We start from the raw sequence: 13,956 nt of genomic DNA, 5'->3' as shown, positions 1-13,956 counted from the left end.
CACTGCATTCTAGATTCTGGTCTGTGCGGTAATGCACCCGGTGCTGGCGACCATCTCTCTGTCTCTAGTATCTATAGCCTTTCCCACAAAGTCACTGATTGCCAGGAAAAAATTATATCCCTGTTATATACAGAAACATCTAAAATATGTTAAAAGGAACTTTTGGTTAATAAATATAGATATTTGATTTTCAGTATCTCGGCTGGGACAGTTCCCCTTCTACTATATAGTATACAGAACACTTCTTTCAGGAGAACCATTCCAGCCAAAACTTCTATTTGGTGGTTGTATCTATATCCCGAGAGGTCAGAAGTCTCCGTTGTTTCTGTTTTCTAGGTCACTGTATTATCGGCATGCGATCACACTGCATGTTCCCTTCCTACTGTGGGATGCAGCACTAGATCGGTCCTCTAGATGGCCATGTCTAGCTTCGTAATGATGGAGATACGTCCTCATGCTCTCTATATATACAGTAATGTAATTTACTGTTTCTCTATAAAATGTTGTTTCTTGTATGTTGAAACGATCTCCTTAAGATTAGAACATTGTAACATCCATATAGATATGAACATATTTGATGACTTGGACCCCATCTCACATCAGTAATCAGGGCATGTGTTCTGTCCAGTTGAGTAGATAAACACGTTGTTATGTGATCTGGTACAGAGCCGCTGTAATGTTGGAATGTTATATGCACCCTCCAGTAAATTCCAGCGAGCGGGAAAAGGAAATCTTCTGAAGTGTTTATATTTTGTGGTTACAATGCTCGTCTCTCATGATAGTAGGTGGAGAGAGCCAAACAACACCCTCCTGTCCCAGGAGATCCTGGGAAGCAGGGCTTTCCCCACAGCCTCCAGGTCAAACCCAGACAGTCCCTAAATATTATGACATCCATTATCTACCAACATTTACTCGAATTCTTCTTCCTGATTTGCTGGTGATTTCAAATGAAACATGCTTTTTCTGGGAAAGCCTTCCTTGGACTGGGTATTAGTGTGTGTGTGTGTATATGTGTGTATATATGTGTATATACATACTATATGGACAAAAGTATATGGGACACGTGACCATTACACCAGCAGGGACTTTAATGACATCACATTCTAAAAAGGAAGTTGGTCCCCTTTTGCAGCCATAACAGCTTCCACTCTTCTGGGACGGGTTTCCACAAGATTTTGGGAAGTTTCTGTGAGAATTTTTGCCCATTCATCTAGTAGAGCGTTTGTGAGGTCAGGCACTGATGTTGGACGAGACGCCCGGCTCACAATCTCTGTTTCAGTTAATCCCAAAGGGGTTCGATGGGGTTGAGGTCAGAGCTCTTAAACCAGCATATACTATGCGAGGTGAGATATTATTACGTATGAGAAAAATGCACTTCCAGAATTTGCTTTCATAGTGAAGTTTCCGCTCCTATAAGAAGAATATTTGGCTTTATTGCTATATAGGGTGTATATTACCATCTTCGTGCTTTTCAGTTCTGGACATCCATGGGTTCTCACATGCCATGTGTTTGAATAGTATCATTAAGAGCTTGGAAATGGTAATGAATCAGTCATAATGCATCATTAAATCAAAAGTAAAAGGCACATGTTTTAAACTAATCTTTTATTCTCGTCATAACTCCAAATGCCACCTTTTCACAGCTTAATAAGTAGTTCTTACAATTTTTTTCCATCTTTATAAATGAATGTCAATCACGCAGCAGTCACATATATTAAAGAGCAATTTCTCTCCAAATTCTTTTGTAACCCCAAATGCAAGCTGAGTTCTTGAACACAATGTATTATTTCATACATGTTTTTTTATATAATCTACTATATGAAATAAAGATATATATATTGTGTATAAATAGATATAAATATGTTTTTGTTCTAACCTATAGAAATGACAAGTTCTAAATGCTAATGCATGTGCTGTATATTCCACTCATGAGAATCATCTTGCCGTCTAATGACTACCTGTGTGGGTCTTCCTGATCAGACAGCCCCACGCAATTGCTGATCATGATGAACTCTACAAGGGCTTTTGAATGTTCCAAATCGTGATGGAATTAATTAATGAAGACTTGGCACCTTCTAGAATTCAAGTTCAGTATTAGATCTTTTGTCAAATAACATTTAATTTATTATTGCAAAAGTCAGCCTTATGCCTTTGAGCACCCTTACGTCTCCTAAAATAAATTAACCATGAAAATGAGGTAATCTTGAGTGCCTCCAGTAAGCTGAGTTTTAGGAAGGTGATGGACTCGTGAACGTTGGGGTAAATCACCAGGTGCTACTAAACTTGCCCTTATACCCAGCTTGCTGTTCTGTTTCCAAGCGAAAACCCCTCTCTGAGACATTTCAGTGCTCCATATCAACGTTTCATGGCTCATTAGATACAATCCAGACACAAAAATGGAAGACTGTCTTGACTGTAGATGGGCAACATTTACGTAGCTAGCCCACGGACGAGTCCCTACTATGAAGAGTCACAAACCTTAAATCTCTCATTAAGCACATCGGACTTACTCCAAGGCTGCCATCACACTGAGTGCTGGGATATGACATCATATCCAGACACCTCTCTTTTATCTGCCTTCAAGGATTCGTTTCAGAGATTACCAGATCTAGAAAATGGACCTTTTCGGTGTCTTTAACTCTTAACATCAGCCTCCTCTCCTAATGTACACTGATTTCCATACGCAGCGTAAATGACTTAGTTTGAATTAGCGGTATTATGACTTGTTTCCTATTTGTTGGGGACGAGGACTAGCTGGACGTGTATGCCAATCACTTTATTCTATTTTAGTGCTTTAACAGCTGGAGTCATTGACACTTTTAGCATCAATGCATGTATTGACACTTAACTGACACCGCCAAGCTGAGACAAGCTGCTGTCTTGGCTCCAGTAACTCATTGCATATCTTCTCAATGTCAAAAGTATTGTGCTGCAGTTAGACTGTAAAAAAAGGGGGGAAACTGGCAAAAAAATTCAAATAGAGTTAAGAAGTGATTTTATTTAACCAAAGTTTGCTCTTATAAAAGACACAATGGAACTTAAAGCAAAACATAATATATTCCAGCGAATAGTCTGATGTCCACCACAGCTAGAACGAGGTATATTCCAGCAAACAGTCTGATGTTCACCACAGCTAGAACGTGCTATATTCCAGCAATAGTCTGATGTCCACCACAGCTAGAACGTGCTATATTCCAGCGATCAGTCTGATGTCCACCACAGCTAGAACGTGCTATATTCCAGCGATCAGTCTGATGTCCACCACAGCTAGAACGTGCTATATTCCAGCGATCAGTCTGATGTCCACCACAGCTAGAACGAGCTATATTCCAGAAAATAGTCTGATGTCCACCACAGCTAGAACGTGCAAGGAAATGGTTGCATTTCTAGATCAGCGGAGTCATACATATTGACCCAAGGACTGATTTGACCCATTAGTAGACACGGTAGTTGTCCAGATCATTGGTTGTTTAATTTTTTTGCGTCCAAGTATTTTTTATACCTCTCTCTGCTGGTTTCTACGTTCATGCAAATGAACAAATTGGTAATCAAGTTTAATATCGGGTGATTTGATAATAGTTGAAATTCAGAAGGAACTTTCACATTTCGGTCTATCACCAATCATTATACCAAGATTTATATTCAACATTCCTTGGACTATTACTTTTATTTTCAGTTGTGCTCCCATCTTACTGCCCAATCTCATGTTTTAAATTGCGGATTGGCGTAAAATATTTTTGTGGGAACGACGAGGTTATAACCAATCTATATCGGTAGAGACTCATGCGCAGTCTGGTAAAACGATGCTGGTAGAGTCCAGGAAGTGCGCCACAACTTCCTGCTCCGCCTCCTAGTTGGATTAACACACAGCGTGGCCAGAGGGATCATGGGAAATTATGGAAAATGTGCAAATTGGACATTGGTGGAACATATGATGATGTCAGAAATGAATATATATATATATAGGTAGATAGATAACATAAATAATAATAAAGCACAAACAATAGATTATTTTAAAGATGGATTTAGTTTTATCTCAGATGTTAAACATCCTCTTTAAATTAATTATTTTATGTATAAGGCCGTTAAAAACCCCTGAGCCCCGCACCGTTACAATACATTGCATTTTATTACTCGCATGTATTGTTCATACTCTCACTTATACTTACACTGTTACATAGGGAATTGTCTGCGGTCACCCATGCGCAACCAGCATATTGTGTCGCTGAAAGAGCTTCTGTAACGGGAGCCCTGAACCATCACAATACGGCGATTGTCTGCCTGCCTGCCTTCACCTTAACTCTCCACATGTCTGCCAGTAGCATTTGGAACGTATTTATTTTATAAATGGCTGACGTACTCGATATTGTAAAACGTCCTGCCTTACGAAGCTAAAGCTTCAATGTCCTGCGTTTGAAATCCTAGTTTAGAAATTTTCTGGCCGACAAGAAGTTAAATAATTTGTGGTCTTTCATTAGCTTTAGAGAGTGTGGCACATTTGGGTTAATTTAGTAATAAACAACTACATTTAGTATGTTTGGGTAGATATGGGCTTATTAATACACGTATGTGTAAACGGGTGTCCCTTAGTGTTTTTCCATGTGATTTACATAGAAACATAACATAGAATGCGATGGCAGATAAGAACCATTCGGCCCATCTCGTCTGCCCATTTTTCCTGATGTAAGGGGTTCAAACCCCTATCAGCCTTAGATCACTGTATTAACCTCCACCACTTCTGCTGGAAGACTTTTCCATTTATCTACTACCCTCTCAGTAAAGTAGAACTCACTTACATTAAGTTTGCCTGTAGAATACCCAGTGTTCGGTGCGGTTGAGTGTCGCCGTTTCAGATGATCTACCCAACCAGCCTGTGCTCCTCACCGCCTGCAAAAGCCGGACAGTGGTGCAGCTACTTGGGACAGAAGGACACTTCCCAAATAAAATCAGGACAGTCCTGCCAGAACTGGGACTGTTGGGAGGTATCCTTTACCGTTATATGTAGGACTTCCATGGACACAATAGTTATGCAACGACTGTGCATAATTTGTTAAAAGATTTTCCGACTCTTAACTTGCTCCTTACCGGAGTTTAATCCCTTTTTAAAGAGGATAAATATTCTGATCTTAAAAAAAGAAAGTTAATTTTAATTTTATACATGAGTTTGTCTTTCAGTAACAATGCAAAGGCAGACATAGAACAGGGTTCTTATAATTAACCCCTTACTACTTACCATACATCTCACATAAAGAAGTTTTTATTATTTTTATTTTACTGTATAATTAACAATTTTGCCAACTACCATTAAAATGAATGTATTTGGGGAAAAAGTGATGTTTCTTGGTTAGGTATTGACTTGAAATCTTCTATTCATGTATTATTTTGTGCTTATATTTTCCTTTCTGTGGGATACCCCCGTAATAATGTCTATATGTAAAACCAGGGTCAGGAAGTCACTTTTGTACAAATGTACACTTGCGACTGCTGTGTATTCGACAAGAAGTCACACCTCAGCTAATTTGAAGGCAGATTCGACTCTGGTTTGGAAGCCTGAGGATAGTAATTTGAATAATGCATGAGTGTCTGGTGCGTTCTTCCATTAGCCGGCTAGATCGTAATGTTAACATGTTCTGAATTTTAAGTAATCGTGTACAAAAATAGAACTTGTGGCTCTTCGTGGGGCTAAACTGCGTATAAGAAAAGTTACATATGTGTGTTCATTAATGAATGAAGATCATCGTATCTCGTTTGGTGCGACCGGTCAATGCCACCATATTGACCTTTCCTCCTCGATCACCTGGTCTTTCCCAAGCTGTAACCCTGATCAATAAAAGGAATACTAGCTGAGGAGATTAATAAAGAGATGTCTGGCTGAGAGTGATTTAATAGTACATATACTATATAGGGGATAGTACATATACTATATAGGGGATAGTACATATACTATATAGGGGATAGTTCATATACTATATAGGGGATAGTACATATACTATATAGGGGATAGTACATATACTATATAGGGGATAGTTCATATACTATATAGGGGATAATACATATACTATATAGGGGATAGTACATATACTATATAGGGGATAGTACATATACTATATAGGGGATAGTACATATACTATATAGGGGATAGCAGATATACTATATAGGGGATAGTTCATATACTATATAGGGGATAGTACATATACTATATAGGGGATAGTACATATACACTTTTCAAGTAGATAAATCATTTAAGGGACAGTAATGACTAGTAATTGTTTGCCTCGCTCACGCAATCCTCTAAACAAATGGATTTCCACTTCTACTTTTAGATTATGACCTCTTTTTCCTCTAACATTTCTCCTCCTTTGAAATAAACTTCCCTCCTCTACTTGGTAAATCCTTTTAAGTATTTCAATGATCTCCTCTTTCTCTTATGGTACCCAGACAGTCATGGCCTTATTAGTGGCACCATATTGGTGCGTGTGTATATGTGTATGTATGTATATGCATACATATATATATATATATATATATATATACATATTATATATATATATATATAACAGTTTAATCTCAATTATTGAGATATCTTGATATATTATATATATATATATATATATATATATATATATATACTGTGACAGATCTACGTTCACAAAGAAGAAACAAAGGCAAATACAGTTTTGTTTTATATTTCAATGCTTGCGACGTTACAGTTTGAGCTACGGTTTAACTTGAAAATTCCTATTTGCAAGTTAATGAATTATTTTGCATGGTGTATATATATAAAAGTACAATGTTTACATTTTATCACAGGGAATTAATGTGATTTTGCCCAATAAAAGTGACTTATATTTTATTAGATATTACAACATGATTTGATATTGGTTACTAAAAAAACTCAAACAAACATAAACCAAATTGATAATTTTGCAATGTCATACTTTCCAAAACAATGTATTACTTTTATTTCAAGGTGATTATCTTTCAAATAAATTGTGGTTTAACGTTAACGCAGACAAGATAAAGGTTCTATTGTTGTGTTCCGTACCGTTAGCACCCTGTATATAATTGTTATATATATAACTTATTACTGAATGTGTTTGTTTTTTACAGTTCATTATATTCACAAACTCTTTAATAACTTGCGTGAACTATCATTGAGTCCTATTGTAAAGCACAATACTTAAGCCTAGTGTTATGGAAGCCAGCCTGAGTTTAAACCGCGGTCTGCTTAGTTGAGTTATGGCGGCTCGTAGGCCAGCGTCTCTTCTTCCAGTACAATTCCTATCATCCTTACTATCTAAGCTATATCAGCTGAGGAGTTTAGTGCATCTCCAGTGTAATTATTTGTGGTCAACATCAAATAAGCATCAAATAAGCCCTTTTCTGCATTAATTATTCTTAAAAAAAAATTATTCTTAAAATGTGATCTCATCTACGTCTAAGCCACCAGTATAGACAAACAATGCCCTGCCCCATTTAAGTCTGTTTAGGACTACCGTGTTTCCCCGATAGTAAGACACCCCCGATTGTAAGACGTATCGGGAGTTTCAGAGGGGTCAGCTAATATAAGCCGTACCCCGAAAGTAAGACATATGTCTTACTTTCGGGGAAACACGGGGGATTTGCCGGGTCCGCCACTCTAAGGGGCCGGGAAGTCCCCACCAAGGCCGGCCTTACGTGTCTGCGGCCGCACAGGATTTAAATTAAAACATCGGGGTTTTTTTTTAACTTTATTTAACATCCTCCATGTTAAATAAAGTTAAAAAAAACTTTATTTAACATGGAGGATGTTAAATAAAGTTTTTTTAACTTTATTTAACATGGAGGATGTTAAATAAAGTTGAAAAAAACCCCCGATGTTTTTATTTAAACCCTGTGCGGCCGCAGACCCCTAAGGCCGGCCCCTTAGAGCAGGGCCGACCTTTGGGGTGTGCGACCGCACAGGGCGCCACACTCCAGGGGGTGCCAACCTGCGGCACCCGGCACCCCTCCAGAGACCGACAGTAATGTCCGCCGCTGGAGGAGCAGGCTCGCAAGGGAGCGGTATCGGAGGTCTTTAACAGACCTCCGGCTCCCTTGAGTGATTTTAAGCCGGGTTCAACCCGGCTTAAAATCACTCAAGGGAGCCGGAGGTCTGTTAATGACCTCCGATACCGCTCCCTTGTGATCTGCGCGGCAACAGCTGTTGTGCGCCGGGGTTTCTTGTCAGATCCCGGCGCACAACACTGAAGCCGCGCCCACCGCTGTCCGTGCCCTCTGACCCGGAAGGAGACAAGAACTGAAGAAGAGGAGCGAAGAGGAGGAAAAGAAGCTGAAAGAAGAAAGGAAAGGTAGGAAAGCATTAAGTGAGAGTGGATTGGTGTATGTGTGTGTGGATTGGTGTATGTGTGTGTGGATTGGTGTATGTGTGTGTGGATTGGTGTATATGTGTGTGGATTGGTGTATATGTGTGTGGATTGGTGTATATGTGTGTGGATTGGTATATGTGTGGATTAGTGTATATGTGTGTGGATTTGTGTATACGTGTGGATTGGTGTATGTGTGTGGATTGGTATACGTGTGGATTGGTAGGTGTGTTGATTGGTAAGTGTGTGAGAGTGATGGGTGTTATGCTGTACCATTTCCAATGTCTTTTTCATGATCTAATTATGCTCTAAAAGTACATCATAACTCCCATCACTCTCAATTTTTTCCCAATATAAGACATACCCCGAAAGTAAGACATAGTGGGGCTTTTAGGGATAAAAAGAAAGTAAGACACTGTCTTACTTTCGGGGAAACACGGTAGCACTGCCCCTAAGCATGGCTATTCCTTTCATCTTATTGAGGGCCAATGTATAGGTAAAATGGTAGGCTGTGGAATGCAGGGGTCTCATTAGCCACACAAGATCTGTGACCCAATCTATAAGGATTAACCACAGAACCATATACAAAAACAGTATATGTCCCTAGCACATACATAGTATCGAGATCACTCACATGCCCCATACATACATTCAACATCCTATAGGTACACACAATACATCCCATAAACCCACATTATTGTTGGAGGTAGAGCCCCCTGTACCCAATATACTGTCTTGTCTGTCTTCTATTCTCGCCTTTGACCTTTCTTTAATAAATTTGAGCTTCACTCGGAGTACAATAAAGGGCAAATGGCTATTATTAATTCAAACGTGTATTATTTATTATAGCCAAGGAGTTTTTTTTTTTTTTTTTTGTTTTTTTTTACAAAATTGTGAACTAATCCATATTAGTGTTAAATAATTTTATTAAATCTTCAAGTGCTACACACAGCAATGACTTTCATATCCCTTTTGGCACCGGAAGGGTTAAACCGGAGACTCTTTTGCTGCTATTCTCTGATGCCTTACAGCAGCGAAAATACTGTGCACAGTAATTAACTTGACATTTGTTCAGAGTACCTTCCTAAATTAGATGAATACTACCGAGGAATACAAATACATTTTATTATGGTTTCTTAATCATTCTAGGTGAGCAGTAGAACACAATGATATCTCAACAAATCACGCTTGAAAGTTGCTCGTTGCTTCACTGGTAGATATGGGATCAAATGTGTGTTTCCCAGAGATGATTGTTGAGTGTCTGTAGTAATGGAGAACAGGTTATCTTGCGTGCCCATGTGTCTGTTACATACATGTATATTGTTGTAATCTAGACGTCATGTCATTAATATTTTCAGATCCGTTTTGTCTCAGATGTGCTATTCTCCATATCATGTGTAGGGATTTCAGAGTAGTTTTTGTAGTTGCCTCAATCCGAGGTGGAAACTTGTTGTCCACTACTGCTTCTAGGTTCCCTGTTGAGATGGGGGTAGAGCAGACGTGGGGGGCTTCCTATGTTGGGGAGTTCTGCTGCTTGTTGGGATGTAGTGCTTGATAGGCGAGATTTAGATTCAAGCTCCATCAGTTCGGTTTGATCTGGGTTGAGTTGCGGTAGGTTAGTCGTCATCCAGTCCTGAATGTCTGTGAGGAATGGTGTGATGACATTGGTGTGCTTTCTGCGCTGCTCTGATGCTCCAAGGTATATCCATGTGTTATACAAAGAAGTCCTCTTGATCGGATGAGGTCTGGGAGAGGTATATCATGTCCAGAATCTGTCACTTCTGTGAGGTCTTTGATCAACTCGGTGCCAGTTAGGAACCAAAATTCAGCCTGGGTACTGAGCCTAATCCTTTTACCCCAAATATGCAACCTCTAGTTGTAGGTTCCTAGCGTGAGCTGGGCAGAGGTAAAAAGGTGTGCTGGTACATATACAACCAATGCTCTCTTCTTTAGGAGTTTGAGAGTTTAGTTGGCCAACATGATCACAGGATGACTTGTAGAGTCCTGTAAGATTTCAGTACCTTGGAGGTCCTTCTCGGAATGGTATTTGTTGACTAAAAGCAACAGTATTTGCGTAAAATCCTTGTGTTTTCTTGTATTGCCTTTAACTATTTCTGACAGCTTTAAATAATATGTAATCTGTGATTCGTGTCAATCAACCATCATCAGGTACTGCCATTTTTATATTTATGGTACAACTCAGTGTGAGACATTATACACAGTTTAATTGATGTTATCTAAGCAGCTGATTAATTACAATTAGACGCCACATAAAATAATCTGCAACACACTCAAGTGGTTTATCGAGTGTTAAAGTTTTCCACTTCATTGCCTGTAAGTGTTTAAAATGCTTGTGTAATTTGTGGTTCTAATTTCTATAGCTATACTAATTTTTCCGAGTAATATCTTCTTGTTTTGGCTTAAACTTTCTCCAGGTGCAGTATTAATCACGGTTCTTACAGATGCAATTTTAATTTCTGAGAACCACAAATACTTCAGACATCTATCACATCTGTAAAGAATTTTCTGTTTAGGTCATTAGCTGCGTTCTTCCAAGGTCATAACAAGTGACATGCTATTTAACGGTGCCTTCTTTTATACATTTGTGGCCAACAAATTGTAAGGAAAAACCCTAACTTACCTTAATTAATTAAACAGAACTCGGCATACATGTATTTGGAAGTTTGAATAGACAGCATTTTCTCACAAAAGTCTTTAATTAAAAATGATTTCCTGGCTGCCATGATACTGATAGACAGTCTTCCACGCAGCCGCTCTGTCAGCAGTCGGAGTCCTCACTCCTCATATTCATGGACGAGTCGTTCAAACATGGAGCACCATCATACAACACCATAGCCAACCCTAGCGGAATGGTTCCTGAACGATTTCAAAAGAGTTCTCTAATAGCTTTGTATCCAGAGAGAGAAACTGGGAGCCCATGGCTGTGATCTTTAAAGATCCATAATGACTTAACTCAAGGCCACTCACAGACGTTGGTAGATGCTCTGAGAATGGTGGCTTTGGTGGACAGCCTTGTAGTGATTATGAAATGAAACGGGAGCCCGCAGGTTTCCAGAATGTTATAATAATTGATTGTGAATAGAACAACAGACTAGACTTCTGTAGAGTTGACAATGGAATCCCTTATCGAACCTTGTCTCTGATGGGAACGCAGTGCATTGGCACAACGTTTTGGCCCAAGAAAATGTAACACGATTGATGACAGAAGAAAACATGGAGAGCAAGGCTTTAAGTATTACCCTTCGTTTATTTATAGTTAATTAACGAGGCATTTGTATTCTTACCTCATTGTGTCTTGTTTGCAGATTGATCCACACGTTGGGCCTTAATTGTTGTTTATTTTTTAAAATAATTTCTTAATTTACAGCATGTAGAAATACAATAGAACAAGCACAGGCAAAATATCATCACATTTCATAAGCCAAAAATCCAAATCTCTCCAATACTTAGTGTAATGTAATGTCTGTCTATTACTGAGAAGAGATAGAAAGGAAAACAATCTAAAATTTCTCACACACATTCCCACCAGACGCAGAAAAAAGGCCTTAATTGGTTTCAACAGAGATAAAAAAAAAAATTAAAAAGTAGTTTATAATTAACCCTTGCATTGTGGCAACAGAATAAAATGTTTATTAATAACCCTTTCAAAGCTGGTATCTATTTAATTTTTAGCCAAGCCCTACATGAACCACTAAATATGAAACCAAACTATTCCTCGATATTGGGTTTCCAGTCAGAATTTCCAGCACTGGTATTTATTAACTTTTTTTTATTAACTTTTTTTACTTGGGGATTTTTTTTTGGAATTATTATTTTAATTATTATTTACAAATTAATTGCTCACTCATGTATGCAAAATGGCGAAAACACCAATTTGATGATGTACGTTTTAAAATGTAAAGGTTGTTTTAGGTTTTAACCTTCTTGTTTAGTGTCAGTTTCAATTCATATCAAGGGGATCTGGACAGCTAGGTTAGCTTAATTGAACCTAATTGTTCCATTACTTTCATCTCAATTGGCTGCCTGGAGGTTTGCTTTGATCTGCCTTGACAAGCATTTAAATAACGTTTGTTGTGAAGTCTTTCCGAGTTACGTGTTCTAAGCGTGTTGGTGTGAGTGAGCAGTTAGCGTTTATTTCTTTGTGCCAATGGAGTGGAATTGCTTACTAGTTTGTATGGTCTTTATTTTGCATTATACTGGATTTTGGAAGGGTCATTGGATCAAGCACACTGTACCGATAAGAAAGTCAAGCTGTCCTTTTATTATTATTATTATTATTATTATCTTTATCTTTTATCTATATAGCTCCTACAATTTACGCAGCTCTTCTTACAATACATATATTCAAGTATGACAAGACTAGACAGTCTCATCGCTTTGTGTTTGTTACTCATAAACAGACCTCAGGATCTATGATAACTCCGTACCTTAATACTAACTCAATGCATTATGTATCTTATGACTGTCCCCCATGGAACAAATTCCAAAATATTGCCAGACATAATGAACTTACTGTAGCAAATACTTAGAAAGAAAATAATAATTGCTCCCCAATAGAGTTCATGCACCATATGTGATTAATTTGACTGTTACCATCTGTCTCGGTCTAGAATATCTGTTTGGCTGCCTTGCAGGACTTCCACATCCATGTCTTTGTACCGGGGATTGCACTATTGGGATCTCTGGGGTGATTGCACCATAGAACTGTCATATCGCTTAGGGGCAGAACGAGACGTTTGGAATGTCACAGTAACAGTCGTTTAAATTATAACGTATTTAAGGAAGCACTTCGTTAAATCCTAATACAGAATAACACTTGTCAATGTTTTACTGCGCCGCTTTGTTACTGTCTGAAAAGACCACACGGAATTACAATGCCTGTATATCTTGGTTATCTTATAGTTTTAGATGAGGCCATAAAATTACCCTTGGGGTTCATTTCCTTATATTGTAGCTTGGCCCGATAACAGACTGACAGGCAAAAATATATTTTAAAAAAAACTATATACCTATGCACTATAAGGACAAAAGTATTGGGACACCTGACCATTACACGAACAGGGACTTTATAACATGGCATTCTAAATACATAGACATTAAAATGTAGTCGGTCTTCATTGCCCCCACTCTTCCCCTGGACCTTGCTTTGTGCACCATTATATGGACAAAAGTATCCATACTTATGGACATAATCAGGTTTTTGGCCCCTTATTTCCACTGAAGGAAAACCCTAATACGTCAGCATATCAAGACATTTTGGACAATGCTATGCTTCCAACTATGTGGGGGCAGTTTGGGGAAGACCCTTTTCTATTCCAGCATGTCTGTGCCCCAGTTCACAAACCAAGCTCCATAAAGACATGGCTGGATGGGTTTGGTGAGGAAGAACTTGACCTGCGACACAGAGCCCTGACCTCAACCCCACCGAACACCTTTGGGATGAGCTGGAACGGAGATTGCACAGAATGCACTCTATTGATTTCAACTGCAGTGATATATATATATATATATATATATATATATATATATATACATACACAATATAATGCATCTTTTACATATCTATGTCTCCAATAATTCAGCAGTCCTG

Source organism: Spea bombifrons, chromosome 3, assembly GCF_027358695.1.
Source record: "Spea bombifrons isolate aSpeBom1 chromosome 3, aSpeBom1.2.pri, whole genome shotgun sequence".
Lineage (NCBI taxonomy): Eukaryota > Metazoa > Chordata > Amphibia > Anura > Pelobatidae > Spea > Spea bombifrons.
Note: the sequence above shows the minus strand (reverse complement) of the source record.